Here is a 13397-nt window from a genome sequence, read left to right as displayed (position 1 = left end):
CCAGAGCTGGTGCAAATATTTTTTTTCCTTCTCATGCCCAAATTTTCCAATGAAAAATATGATTCAGCAGGACCAGGACTAATCCAACATTCGATATCATGAAAGAAGAGAGAAGTTTGTGTACCTGCGAGTGGTGCAAATGTCGCCAGGTTGGGTGGAACCATGGAACTAAGGCTGCAATGATAGAATATGCGAAACCTACAATGATAAATAGTAACCACATATGCAAGAATTAATCAAAACATATTCAGATAAGCTGAAACCTTTTTTTAATAAAAAACCATCTAAGCTAATAAAATCAGAGAATGCAATCCGTAATGCTCCCACCTGGAATAAGTGCCTTCACTCTGATATATTTTTCAGGTAATTAAGCTTTTCTTCTCTTGCAGTCGATTATGAAGACCAGTAGTTTACCTTGCCATATTAAAGAACACGAGCCACGATGGATATTAATACGATATTAATAGTATTCTTTGTCTATTCATTTTTGTATCGAATACATGCCTAAAAACAACAAAACATCATCACATAGATATTAATCTATCACAACCAAAATCTAGACATAATTTTCTCTATCTATTCTTGACTAAGCATCTCTTCTCAACAGCAAGAAGAAACATGAGACAGAGGGACATTTTCTTATCAGCAATGAAATGGAGCTAAATATGAAAGAAACTAAGCATGTACTCTTAACAAGAGAAAAAAGCACATCACACGTGTATTAATTCTTGTCAGGGTCACACATGATTTGCACCTCACAAAGTTTTGGTGATAAATACAGGAGTACCAAATTAAACATTTACACCAATAACAAAAGCACCATTCGCTATCAGATGCACCAGGTTTAACATGCCTTTAACTAAAACAGTAACAGGTTCACTTCCCAAAAAATTTAGGTGTCTCAGATTTATAGGGAAAGAAAATTTACCATACCAGGTTTAACATGCCATTATAGCAATTATTACCGTAGAAATTAAACCTAAGTTATTCTCTCTACACAACATCTGAAAGGCTGAAACCATGTATACTATATTGTATATTGAAAGAAAAATAATTTAATATGTAGATACAATGTGGATTGATTTAAAAGGGTGACATGTACCTATATTTTGATGTGAGAAAGGAATCCAACAATATTGTAGGCAACTGAAAAGTAATGCTGAGATCAGAATCAAACATTGTTGTATTATACCATTCAAGGAAAATAGCTCAAGATGGATTTACCGAAATTCTATTTACCTTATACTGTAAGCACAATAAATCTTCAACATCTCTATGATGAAGCAGTCAAGTTCCTCACCGCTCGAAGCATCTTTGATTCTGAATTAATTTAAGTAACCCATACCGGAAATTAAAGGAGACACAATTTACCTAGAAAAGGTACCCGATTTCAGTCATGAGTCATGAGCTCTAAAATCAGTGACAACTACCACCTGACCGGTTTGCATTGTCCAAAAGCAAACTAACAAACAACCTTGCGAGCAGCAAATCCGCTTGCTTGTGCTTAAACCAAAACAACTTTGCAACATAAAGCATTAATATTTCTTTTGCGTATTTTGTTGTAGAGTGATTTAGGGCAAAAGAAACCAATATCGGTCCATGAAAAAAGTTAACCCAAAAAAAAAAACAATTAGCAAGTATTATTTTGGATATGCTACATACTGGAAGGATATTTCTTTTGCACAACTATTGGCATTGATATTACTTTTGCACATTCTGTCCAGTTGCCTCTGGGCAAGTAAGGCAAACACTTGCCTCCGACGCGATGCCGTTCAGAGCAGGCTGAAGATTCCACCCTCAAATACGAGAGGTAAAAATCCAATATGCATTTATTTATATACTACACACCAACAAAATTATAACAAACAAATCATGGTGGGTGAACCAAAATTATTTCTTCTCTCTCTTGATTCTTACTTTCTCTTTTGCTTTGACTGAACATATCACCAATTATCTTTTCCTCAAATTTTTCTCATATATTTCATGGAGGACAGTCTACCTGGATTTTCATCGAGCACCTTGTAGGCATCGATAAAAAGAATCTGCAAAGCAAAGATTAAAGCAAATTGGGGATCAAACAGAGAGCATGAGAAAAGGAAAACTGAGTACCTGCAAGCGCACACAAAGGGGACCAGAGATGGAGGATACTGGATACGTAGCCTCTGCTTCATTCTCCACCCATCTCCTCTCTCATGATGTGGGGCACTGGGGCTGGAGGAAGTGACTGGAGGAGGTGACGTGCAGCTGCAGGGAGGATTGAATTTGCTGCCAGACCTCCAACATCGATGAGGAGGCAGCGAGCTGCTGCTTCTGTCGGGCAGCCGCCGGCGATGGTGAAGACGAGGCGTGTTTCTCCTTCTGTGCACGATATGGGCAGGGGCTAGTAGGCAGGAGGAAGTGCCATGGTAGGAGACAAGGTAGGGGAAGATAGAGGATGAAGGAGAAGGGCAGCGGTGGTGGTGCAGGGATAATCGAGATGGAGCTCCGGCCGCCGCCCTCCACCTCCGGCCGCCGCTCCTCCGGCCGCCGCCCTCCACCTCCGGCCGCCGCCCCTCCAGCCGCTGCTCCCCGCCGCCGGTCGCCGCCCTCCATCTCCCGGCCGCCGTCCCCGTGCGCCCGCCCGCCCCCGTGCGCCTCCCTGCCGCCGGCGCTCTCCCGCCCGCCCCAGCCATCTCCGCCGTCCGACGACACGCGGTTGCCGCCCGCCCAAGAGGAGCTCGCCGTCCCTGCCCTAGAGGAGGAGCTTCCTGGGCTGGTGGCCGGCTGCCATTGGAAGAAGATTGGGGGAGGATGAGCGGGAGGATTGGAGGAGGAGGCGCTGCAGGGGATTGTGGAGGAGGATGGGGCGACGGGATTGGGAGCTGGCGGCGGCAGCGGCGGCGATGGGAGGGGCGCGAGGGGGAGAGGAGGACGTGCGAGGCGGGTGAGAGCGGAGCGAACGGGCCGCGCGGGCTTTCTCACGACCCGTGGATAAAACGCGGGTTCGTGGGAGGGCCTCTCGCCCTGGACGAAATTGACGGTGAAGATTGCGCCACGTCAGCTCGATCTGACGGCCGAAAATCCAAAGCGCTGTGAGAGCTCCATGGGGGTGCAGCAATCATACCGTGAGATGCTTGATCGGGGGTCGGTTCTGTCACTGGTCCTGCTCTGATTAGACTCCACGGTCAGAGGGGGCGTGGAGCCTGGCTGGCCGTGCTCTCCCTATGCGGGGAAGGTGGCGATTTACACAAAAATAACTCTAAAACTATAGCACATACTGATCTTTGGGCAAACTATTTCATCCATCTAACCCTTTTGTGTGGCGTCCCTCCCATGGGCGCCACACCTCACTGTGTGGCGTCCGTGTGGCCGGCGCCACTCTCCCATCCGACGTGGCGCCCTCGACGCTGAGGTGTGCTCGAATCTGACGTGGCAGGATGTGTGGCGCCGCTCACACGGGCGCCACACTTTGAAAGTGTGACGCCCGTAGCAAGGGCGCCACACATCCTGTTATGTTTGCGCAAAACATACTGTAAGACATTTCTCTAGGGACTTAGCCGTTTTGGCGACCTGTTTGTGTGGCGCCGAAGCCGTGGGCGCCGCACTTCACCATGTGGCGCCGACGGCACGGGCTCCACACAAAGAGGCTCGCCAAAACGGCTAAGGACTAATCGTCCAGAGCCCTGGATGTTTTCGACGTATAAGTTGATATAAGCTGACATGTGTGGCGCCGAGGCCATGGGCGCCACACTGTGCATTGTGGCGCCTATGCCATGGACGCCACACATTGACTTGTGCTAAACCATGAAATATTCTACCATATTCCAACATTTTTGAATACAACATTGCACAGAACATGTACGACACAGCATAGTGGTTCAAATAACAAATTAGGTTCGACGATATCAAGGTTCCAATTACAATAAGGTTCAACGACATGAAGGTTCAAGAAGATCAAGTTTCACACAACATCATGGTTCGACAACATAAAGGTTTGACAACAAGAACTTAGCCAAAGGGACATCACTGCGTGGCAAAGGCTCCCTCCCCCCTCGCCTTCTTCTTCTTAGATTCTTCCGCCAGTTCTTCCTTCTCCCTTATGTCACGAGCCAACTGAACCACGGAGTCGAAGAAATGGTGGCGCTTCTCCGTCTTTGAAGCTTCCGCTTGAGCTCTTTCCTCCTTTATGCGCTCCGCCTCCTTATCCACCTCCTCTAGGTGCATCCTATTTGCCCCCTCCCTCGCTAGTTGAGTAAGTTGTCAGTTCCTCTGGATTTTTTCCCTCCATAGGCGGTCCCGTTCGGCCTAGAGCTTCTCATTCCTCTTCTTCTCGCGCCATAGGTATTCTTGATACTCCCTTTGCATACGGTCATCTTCCGCCTTCTTCTTAGCTATCTCCTCCTGTCTCTTCCTCTCAAGTTCTTTCTTCTCCCTCTTCCACACCGTCCTCACCGCCTCCTCCCAAACCGACTCCTCCTTCTCATTGCCCTCCCACGCCCCCTTCCCCTTGGTGGGTTGAGTTGCCATACCTGAAAACAAAATTGAAAAAACTAAAGTTAGTCACGGAATAGGAAAGTAGATAGTACAATGCAATTAGTAACTTGGAGACACATACGGATAAGGCCCCGCTAGGTATCCTAGCATACTAGTACCCCGACGTCCACCATGGCGACCTCTACTAAGCCCTACATGAATCCTTGGTTGCCTTGGAGCTTGTCGCCATTGTGGTTGATGCCTTGCGGCTTGTTGCCTTGTAGCTTGTTGTCTTGGAGCTTGTTGGCTTGGAGTTTGTTGCCTTGAAGCTTGTTGCGTTGGAGGTTGTTGCCGTGGGGCTTGTTGCCTTGGAGCTTGTTGCCGTGGGGTTTGTTGGCTTGGAGCTTGTTGGCTTGGAGTTTGTTGCCGTGGGGTTTGTTGGCTTGGAGCTTGTTGGCTTGGAGTTTGTTGGCTTGGGGTTTGTTGGCTTGGAGGTTGATTTGAAGCTTGTTGGCTACTTGATGCTTGGCTTGTGCTAGTATCATTGCCCTTTGATTTTTTGCCGGATGTACATTTCCTTTTATTGTACCCCTTACTATTGCATAATCCACAATTAGTTGGCTCGCGAGCCTCTTGGAATAACTTGTTTCCCGAATGACCCCATCTATCCATCCGCAAGACTAACATCACGGAACAATGGTATCCGAATATCCCGTCCGGTTACCTTCTTGAATATCTCGGCTCTTTCGGCTTCCTTAGCCGTCAAGCCATCCTCATCAAGTTCCTCTTCGGGTCCATCATCATCCGAGTCCGACGCATAGCATCGGGAATAAGGAATGGAGTGGTCCATCTCCTCCTGCGTCAAATATTTATCCAAATCACCGACATTGTTGTCATTCATCTCGAAACCATCATCACCATCGTCATGCTCGTCATACTCCTTCTCCAACGGAGGTTTTTGGGCAATGGGAGATTGGACAATGGGAGATTGGGTGGCTTCTTCTTGGCTCATGGGTGGTGGACTCCTCTCTTGAACGGGGGAGGAGGGCCGGTTAAGGTCAAGCTCGATACGAGCATCAACCGTCTTGGTTGCAAACAACTCCAAAGCCTTGTCTTGTGACTCGGCCACCGTCTCCTTGTAAACGGACCAATGTTGCTCGGAGTTGATACGCATTGTCTTCCAACGGGTGTGCATTCCAAACCCAACATTATGCCTTCCCTCTAGCTCAACACCATCATTTGGCTCATTCCAATTCAACTCAACCCTCACTTGTGCTACCACCTCCGCAAAGCTAGGGCTAAGTTCAAACACCAAGTCAACCTCTTCCGGGTCCGGCTCTATGTTTCCCTTCAAAAAAGCATCCTTGTCCACATGATGAATATGAACAATTCTTTCCACCCCCCTAGCATAATGGGAACAACACATACACACATGTGTTCATTAGTTACCATAATCATCATAGTCTACCCATACAAACTAGCACACTACCATTTTTCCTACTTCAACAACCCTAACATCCAACCAAATCCCCATCCACCCTCAAATCAACCAAATCCACATCTAGGGTTTCACATGTAGATTCAACCAAATACACAAAACCAATGGATGAAAAGAAGGGGAACGGAAGAGATTACCTCAAGGAACGGGTTGGGAACGATCTCCACGGGCAGATCTGACGAAATTCAACAGATTTGAGTAGGGATTTGAGGGGGGAGGGAGAGAGAGCCGGCCGCCTTGGAGCTGAGGGAGGAAGAAACAGAGAATGGAATGGCTGGGTCGGGCTGGGGTGGGCTCGCGCAGCCACACATAATAGGATGTGTGCCGCCCTTGCCACTGGTTCCACACTTTCAAAGTGTGGCGCCCGTGTGAGCGGCGCCACACATCCTGCCACGTCAGATTCGAGCACACCTCAACGTCGAGGGCGCCACGTCGGATGGGAGAGTGGCGCCGGCCACACGGGCGCCACACAGTGAGGTGTGGCGCCCATGGGAGGGGCGCCACACAAAAGGGTTAGATGGGTGAAATAGTTTGCCCGGGAGGTCAGTCTGTGCTATAGTTTCAGAAAAGGGTTATTTTTGTGTAAATCGTCGGGGAAGGTGGCGGCGCGTGCGCAGTGGTCTGTCTGGGCCGTGTGGGGGCATGGCTGTCGCAGTGGTCTGAAACCCCCATCAAGATCACATATGGAGATGTGATAATGCTCGTGGGGAGCGTCTCGGGGTGATTACGAGAAAAAGAACAAAGTCTCCCAGACTACCAACTTAAAAAAAAACATAGAAGAAAGATCCTTGTTGGGTGTGCGGCGAGATGAGCCATTGGGCTCATGCTTGTCCACAATGCAAGGGGCAGAAAGTTCAAGTCGGACATAATTCCAATTCTATCAACCTGGTCATTGGCAACATTGAGGAAGAAACATTAGGTATACTAATCTATTACCTAATTTTCTTTCGGTGTTTCAGCCCACAACATGGTGGATTGAATGGGTAGTAATGTTCATGTATGTGTGATGACATCTTCATGTTTACCTCTTATCAGGCCCGAGTGAAAGGACACAGATGTTGCCTAGAGGGGGGGGGGGTGAATAGGCGGTTTAAAACTTTTACGAGATGGGCTTAACAAATGCGGAATAAAACTAGCGTTTACTTTGTCAAGCCCAAAGCCTATATACTATGGTTCACCTATGTGCACCAACAACTTATGCTAAGCAATACAAGCAACTATGTGATAGCAAGATATATAACTTCAAGCACGATGACTATCACAAAGTAAACTGCATAAGTAAAGAGCTCGGGTATAGGAATAACCGAAGTGACGCAGAGACAATGATGAATCCCGAAGTTCACACTCTTGCGAGTGCTACTCTCCGTTGGAGCGGTGTGGAGGACAAGTCACTCCAAATGCACGAGGGCCACCGTATTCTCCTCGAGAATTCCCACCAAAAGGGATGTCCTCGATCCACTATGGAACCTTAGGGAGGTCACCGAACCCGCACAAAGCTTGGGGCTATCTCCACAACTTAATTGGAGGCTCCCAATAAATTGCCACTAAGGCCTTGCCCTTGAAGAATCTCCACAACTTAATTGGAGTCCCCAAGAACACCACTAAGATGCCACAAAGGCCTTGCCCTTGAAGAATCTCCACAACTTAATTGGAGTCCCCAAGAACACCACTAAGATGCCACAAAGGCCACTAAGCCGTCTAGGGTCCAAAGACCCAAGAGTAACAACCTTCTTGCTTTCACTTCCACGAATCACCGTGGAGAACTCAAACCGATGCACCAAATGCAATGGCAAGAACACCACAAAGATGCTCAAGTCCTTCTCTCTCAAATTCCAACAAAGCTACAAAAGCTATTGGGGGAATAAGAGAGGAAGAACAAAGAGGAGAACACAAAATCCTCCAAGATCAAGATCTAGTGGGTTCCCCTCACAAAGAGAGGGATTTGATTGGTGAAGATGTAGATCTAGATCTCCTCTCTCTTTTCCCTCAAGAATATGCAAGAATCATGGGAGGAATCAAGAACTAGGGCAAGCTGAACTAGGGCAAGCTTTGAAGGACAACAATGGAGGGGAGAGAGAGAGAGAGAGTGAACCAACCAGATTTGGGGAAGAAGAAGGCTATTTATAGCTCCCCATGAAATATGGCCGTTGGGGGTGTCCAGGCCGGATTATCCGGCCCCCGGGATGAAAAATCCGGCCAAAAATCCGGGTCCAATACTGTGGCTCACGCCCAAAAGCCCTTAGCAGTTTTTCGAGGGCCGGATTATCCGCCCCTCACTTGGGCCGGATAATCCGCCCCCCTGAAAACTGGCAGAGACAGCAAATCGAGAAAGAGCATAACTTGAGCATCCAGACTCCGATTTTGATGATCTTTGGCTCGTTTCGAAGCTAGTAACAAGCTCTACAAGATCATGCAGGGAACCATCATAGTCCAGCAAGGGAGTATAGAAACAAATGATGAAAGGTTTGACCTATATAAAAAAGACATACTGGTAAAACCTCCAACCTCGAAAATGCAACAAGTTGCCCATGCAAAAACCATTCTCGATGAACTAGAGCTTGTCATGAGAATAAACACAAGCTCTAAAACATCACATGGATAAGATCCAAATAACAACCAAGAAAGATGGTGCAAGGATGCAAAGGTTTGAGCTCTCCGAAGGATATGATCGAGTTACTCAGTCGAGAGCCCTCTTGATAGTACGACAACTATACTTTAAACCGGTCTCCAACTACACCATGAGACCGGTGAGAAAGAAACCCTATCAAGAGCAAACCTTAACCTTGCGCATTCCACTTGAGCTTGATGATGACGGTCTTGACCGCAACAAGATGGAACACCTTTATTGATTGTGCTTGCTTGATGAAGTCATGCGAAATGCTCCCCCATACTCCACTATGGGAGAGCTTCTTCTTTGGTGCATCTTCACATATCCATGATCACCAAGCTTCAAGCATATGATCTCTTCGAGTTTGGCTCATCTTGAACTTGCACTTCATTTCTTCATTCTTAATCATGTTGATGTCTTGAAGTAACTTTAGGGCTCACTTCATCTTCATCTTCAAGACATACTTGACACTCGATATCCTTCATCAATTTCTTCTTATTGCAACCTTGAAGCCAACATATGGTTCAAGCATTGCCTATGGACAACTCCTACAAATATAACTCAATGCAAACATTAGTCCATAGGGATTGTCATTAATTACCAAAACCACACATGGGGGCTCCATGCACTTTCAATCTCCCCCATTTTGGTAATTGATGACAATCTCTTTGAGAGGGTTTATATAAGGAATTTAAGTAACAAACAAGTTGAATATGTAGAGCAAACTCCCCCATAATATATGCATGTGTGAATGAACTTGACTTTCATTGCATACATTGGCATTCAAAGCCTAGTGGAGTTTCCTCTAAATATTGAACTATGCAAAACAACAAGATGCAATGCAAGAAAGGCATATGCTTAAGCACAAAGCAACGACATAGACAAATTCCCTTAAACCCTCCAAACTTCTCCCCCATTGGCACCAATTGCCGAAATGGGTGAAAATTTTAGAAGGCCAATATAGTGAGAGCTCCTCCATATCGTGTGCATTTCTCATAATTTGAGTGGAATCAAATGCGTGTATCCAATGATGAATATTTGGAAGGAATCACACTATAGAGAGGATCAAAGATTGCAAAAAGATAACAAAGTCAAGAAGCTTCAACAAATGAAGCAAGCAACCAAATGAACCACAAAAAGATACCAAAAGAAAGATAGATATTATGATAAGATCAAGAAGATTGTTCTAAATAATATGAGGAAGCTCCCCAAGGTTTGTGCACAAAACTAGACAATTTGCATTGGAGTATAAAGTGCACAAACATGAAATCATCACTCCCATAATATTAAACAAAAGATACCAAGTGAACTAAACTCTAATAATCACCGCAAAATAGTGCTTTAAATAAAATGAGGAAGCTCCCCAAGGTACATGCATAAATGAAAATGTTGCATTTGAATACAATATGCATAACATGGAATCCTCACTCCCTCATTACCATTTAAAACACAAACATTTGCAATAGATCAAAGATAGAAAATTAAGCTTAAAACTTGCAACAAACAAATGGTTGAGCAACAAGTAAGAGGCACCACAATAAAAGGCTCAACCAAGGATATGTGAAAGGCATGATAAAGCATATTATAAGACTATTACAAGGATGAGCAAAAAGTATCATCATAGTCTTCAATGAATTATATTGCTTAGCATGACCAGTCAACATGCAACAAATAAATAAGATATCAAATGGAGATGTATCATTTCTTATGTGTATAAGTTTCTCTAAGTGGGCAATATCACAAAGATATTTCTCCACAAAGAAACATGCACACACAAAATACATATACAAGAAATATATCATGATATCCAAGACGAAGTCATGTAATATACCAATAAGAATTTTTTCTTAATAGCATGGCCAAATGCTCAATTTTATCTTATTGTACATTCATGGACTTCAACCACAAACACATCAAAGATATCACAAATATCAACAAGCGAAAGAAGGTAGTTGAGATACTTTGAGAGGAGCAACAAGTATCACAAAGAAAGGATACCAAAACAAATAACTCAATTTGCACTTTCATCGATATTGCACATGTGAGAGGCTTGAGGAATTGATATGCAATAAAATTGCTAGATAGGCATAGTCGGGATGGATGAATCATGAGCATAATTTTATATACTTCCCAACATATGTGCTCATCTCAATTTACTCACATTGGCAATAAAGAAGTTTCATTAAAAACTTTGCAAGAAGCATAATATTTGCAAATCAAGAGATTCATGCCAAGATGCAACCACACGGTTGGATGCTAGAAAAATATGCATGAGAAGATACTTGTTACCGAGATAACATTGGTGTGGAGGTAGTAGATAGGAGTTCGTTGATCATCCTAGCTTGCCTCAAATTACCATTGAGTCACCACTTCTTCCTAAGTGTGAGACACGCATCCAATGTATCTCCTTGTACCTAACACAAAATTAAGCACAAAATGGTTCCCAAACTAATTGGGTCCAAGGTAGTTAGGTACACTACAACATATAGGACAAACTCCACAAAATTATGTGCATATAGATATGAAATCGAATTTCATGCACATCTTAATCAAATTAAGATTTGATGGAGTTTACCCTATATATTGGATCAAAGAAAGTAACACATGCCATAAGATATACATATATTAAATATGCATGCACAAGACTTTCAAGAACCAAAGGAAGATGCAATTTGGACAAAACACCAAATAAATCAAGAGACAATGGTTGTCCAAATTATATCGAAGAATCAAATCAACACAAGATTGACTCCAAAGACTTATCTCATTATAAGAAGCTAATTAAATCAAAAAACAAAGGAATGAGATAACCAACTCCCAAGAGAGCAAGGTTCCAACAAATAAACCAAACCCTCAACAATTTTTATGATGGCACAAAGTACCAACAAGAAAAGGTTTGTCTCACAAAACCAAATTCTTGATAATGATCAAGAGATGTTAAGCATTCTAACAAATATAGGAGAGCTCCCCCAAGATTAGTGCATTTTCTAGGATTTTGCATATGAATACAAAATGCACAATACTAGGATCATCACGCTACCTATATCTACTAAAAATGCTAAGAAAGTTTGAATAGACAAATTAGATCCATAAGATGCAAGGAAGACACATGGGAGTCAAAGCACAACAAATTCATGGCATTAAATAAGTCAATAAAAAACAAGAGCCAATGTAAATATGACCGATAAATATCTACCTCATAATAGATTGCCAATTGTCCTAGGACAAGAGGTATAAGGAAATATTTTCCCGTGGTAGTTTGTAAGTATACATAAGATCATATTTACAACAAATAAAGCATATGGTAAAAGATAAGATTTAACCATCATGCGAAGAGAGTTTCTTGATAGCTTCAATTAGTCACACCAACATGCAAAGCAATTAATAGTATTCATACCAACATGCAAAACAATTAATAGTATTTATACCAACATGCAAAGCAATTAATAGTATGACTTGAAGCACATGGTTTTCCAAAAATGTATTGAGGGACATGTTGTGAAAAACCATGCCAAGAAAAACTTTCACAAATAAGATCCACAAATATATTTGCAATGAAGCCATTTAAGCAAATTGGAATTTGTTTGAGCAAACATGCCACAAAGGAGAGAGATAATTTACAATATCAATTCTATCTGACACAACCTCAAATGTTCACATTTTCTAGGCTTGTAATATGCACAAAGCTTATTACTCCCCCATAATGTGATAAAGAATTTAATTTCACAAGAGGAAAATAAGATCCAACTAGAGATATTAATGGACATTAGAATTTGAATTTCCCATGAAGATGGCATACCACATAGAGACTAGATAATCTTGCAATATCAATTCTAAGTGATATTCCTCATGTACACACATTGTTAGGATTGTGAAATCCCAAAGGAATAAGAAACCACTCCAGTTGGGCATACTCTCTTCGCCTAAAAGAGAATTGCATTGAGTGGCTCTTTCTAAAAGGCGTGAATGCCAATCAAATCAACCCTATCCTGATGGAGAATAGAGATCCACCCACCTTCTCTATTCTCCCATCCCCGAGGGAAGACCACGCACGGCCGAGAAAGAAGTGTCTCGTATTCAGCAGCTCGCCTAAGTCCTAACGTTAGTGGAAAGAGTAAGATAAGAAAGCTTAAGCGTGGTAGCCCACAGACCAAATATGAGAAGTGATGTTTTGAAAGCTTCTTATTGAGTCTAATACTATCCTTTTGAAATTCTTGGTCCTCAGATCTGATACCATAACCAGCATCTACATGCTCATGCTGCAAACTATCACATAGGTCCTATTTCAGGTTCATTTACTTTCTCAAATAAGTAACTTTGTCTAATGTTCCCCGAACGAGTAGTTAAAACAACCACCCCTACTCCCCCAAAATGGGATAGTCCATTAATTGCTCATAAGAGCCATATAAGATACAACAAGATGCAAAGAGGCTCCAACACAAACACAAATACATGGTGTGCAACCCAACATACATAGAATTGATTTCTCAAGAAAAGCAAGTAGGAAGCACAACATATACAAACACATGCTAGGAACAAAACAAACACATGAAAAGGGGCGAGTAACTTTCAATATGAATGAGTTGAGTACATGTTACCGCAAGGAGGAACATTGGATATATGATAGAAGCAAGATAACCAAAAGACTTGGATTGATATAATATAAATAATGAAGATCCCTTAATTCTTCATGATGTAGCCAAGTCACCAATGCCCTCCAACAAGCACCTATTGATCAAGTTTTGGATTGTTGGTACCCAACTAAGTTGGGTCCTAAGAGGTTAGTCACAATAGGCTTGGCAACTCAAATGGTTCTTTTCTTGACACCACTTTGAGCAC

The 13397-nt window shown here is 43.4% G+C and overlaps 1 long non-coding RNA gene across 1 annotated transcript; it reads right to left on the bottom strand.

Annotated features, from left to right (window-relative positions):
• Nucleotides 1-1303, bottom strand: LOC124687306. The gene is made up of 4 exons (XR_006998172.1): nucleotides 1240-1303; nucleotides 1103-1146; nucleotides 328-414; nucleotides 1-198 (listed from the first exon to the last, which is right to left on the bottom strand). It is a non-coding gene; the product is annotated as an uncharacterized LOC124687306 (long non-coding RNA).
• Nucleotides 1304-13397: the final 12094 nt, after the last annotated feature.

Source organism: Lolium rigidum, chromosome 2, assembly GCF_022539505.1.
Source record: "Lolium rigidum isolate FL_2022 chromosome 2, APGP_CSIRO_Lrig_0.1, whole genome shotgun sequence".
In the NCBI taxonomy this organism is placed as follows: Eukaryota; Viridiplantae; Streptophyta; class Magnoliopsida; order Poales; family Poaceae; genus Lolium; species Lolium rigidum.
The sequence above is the reverse complement of the archived record's forward strand: the minus strand, read 5'-3'. Positions and strand labels throughout refer to the sequence as shown.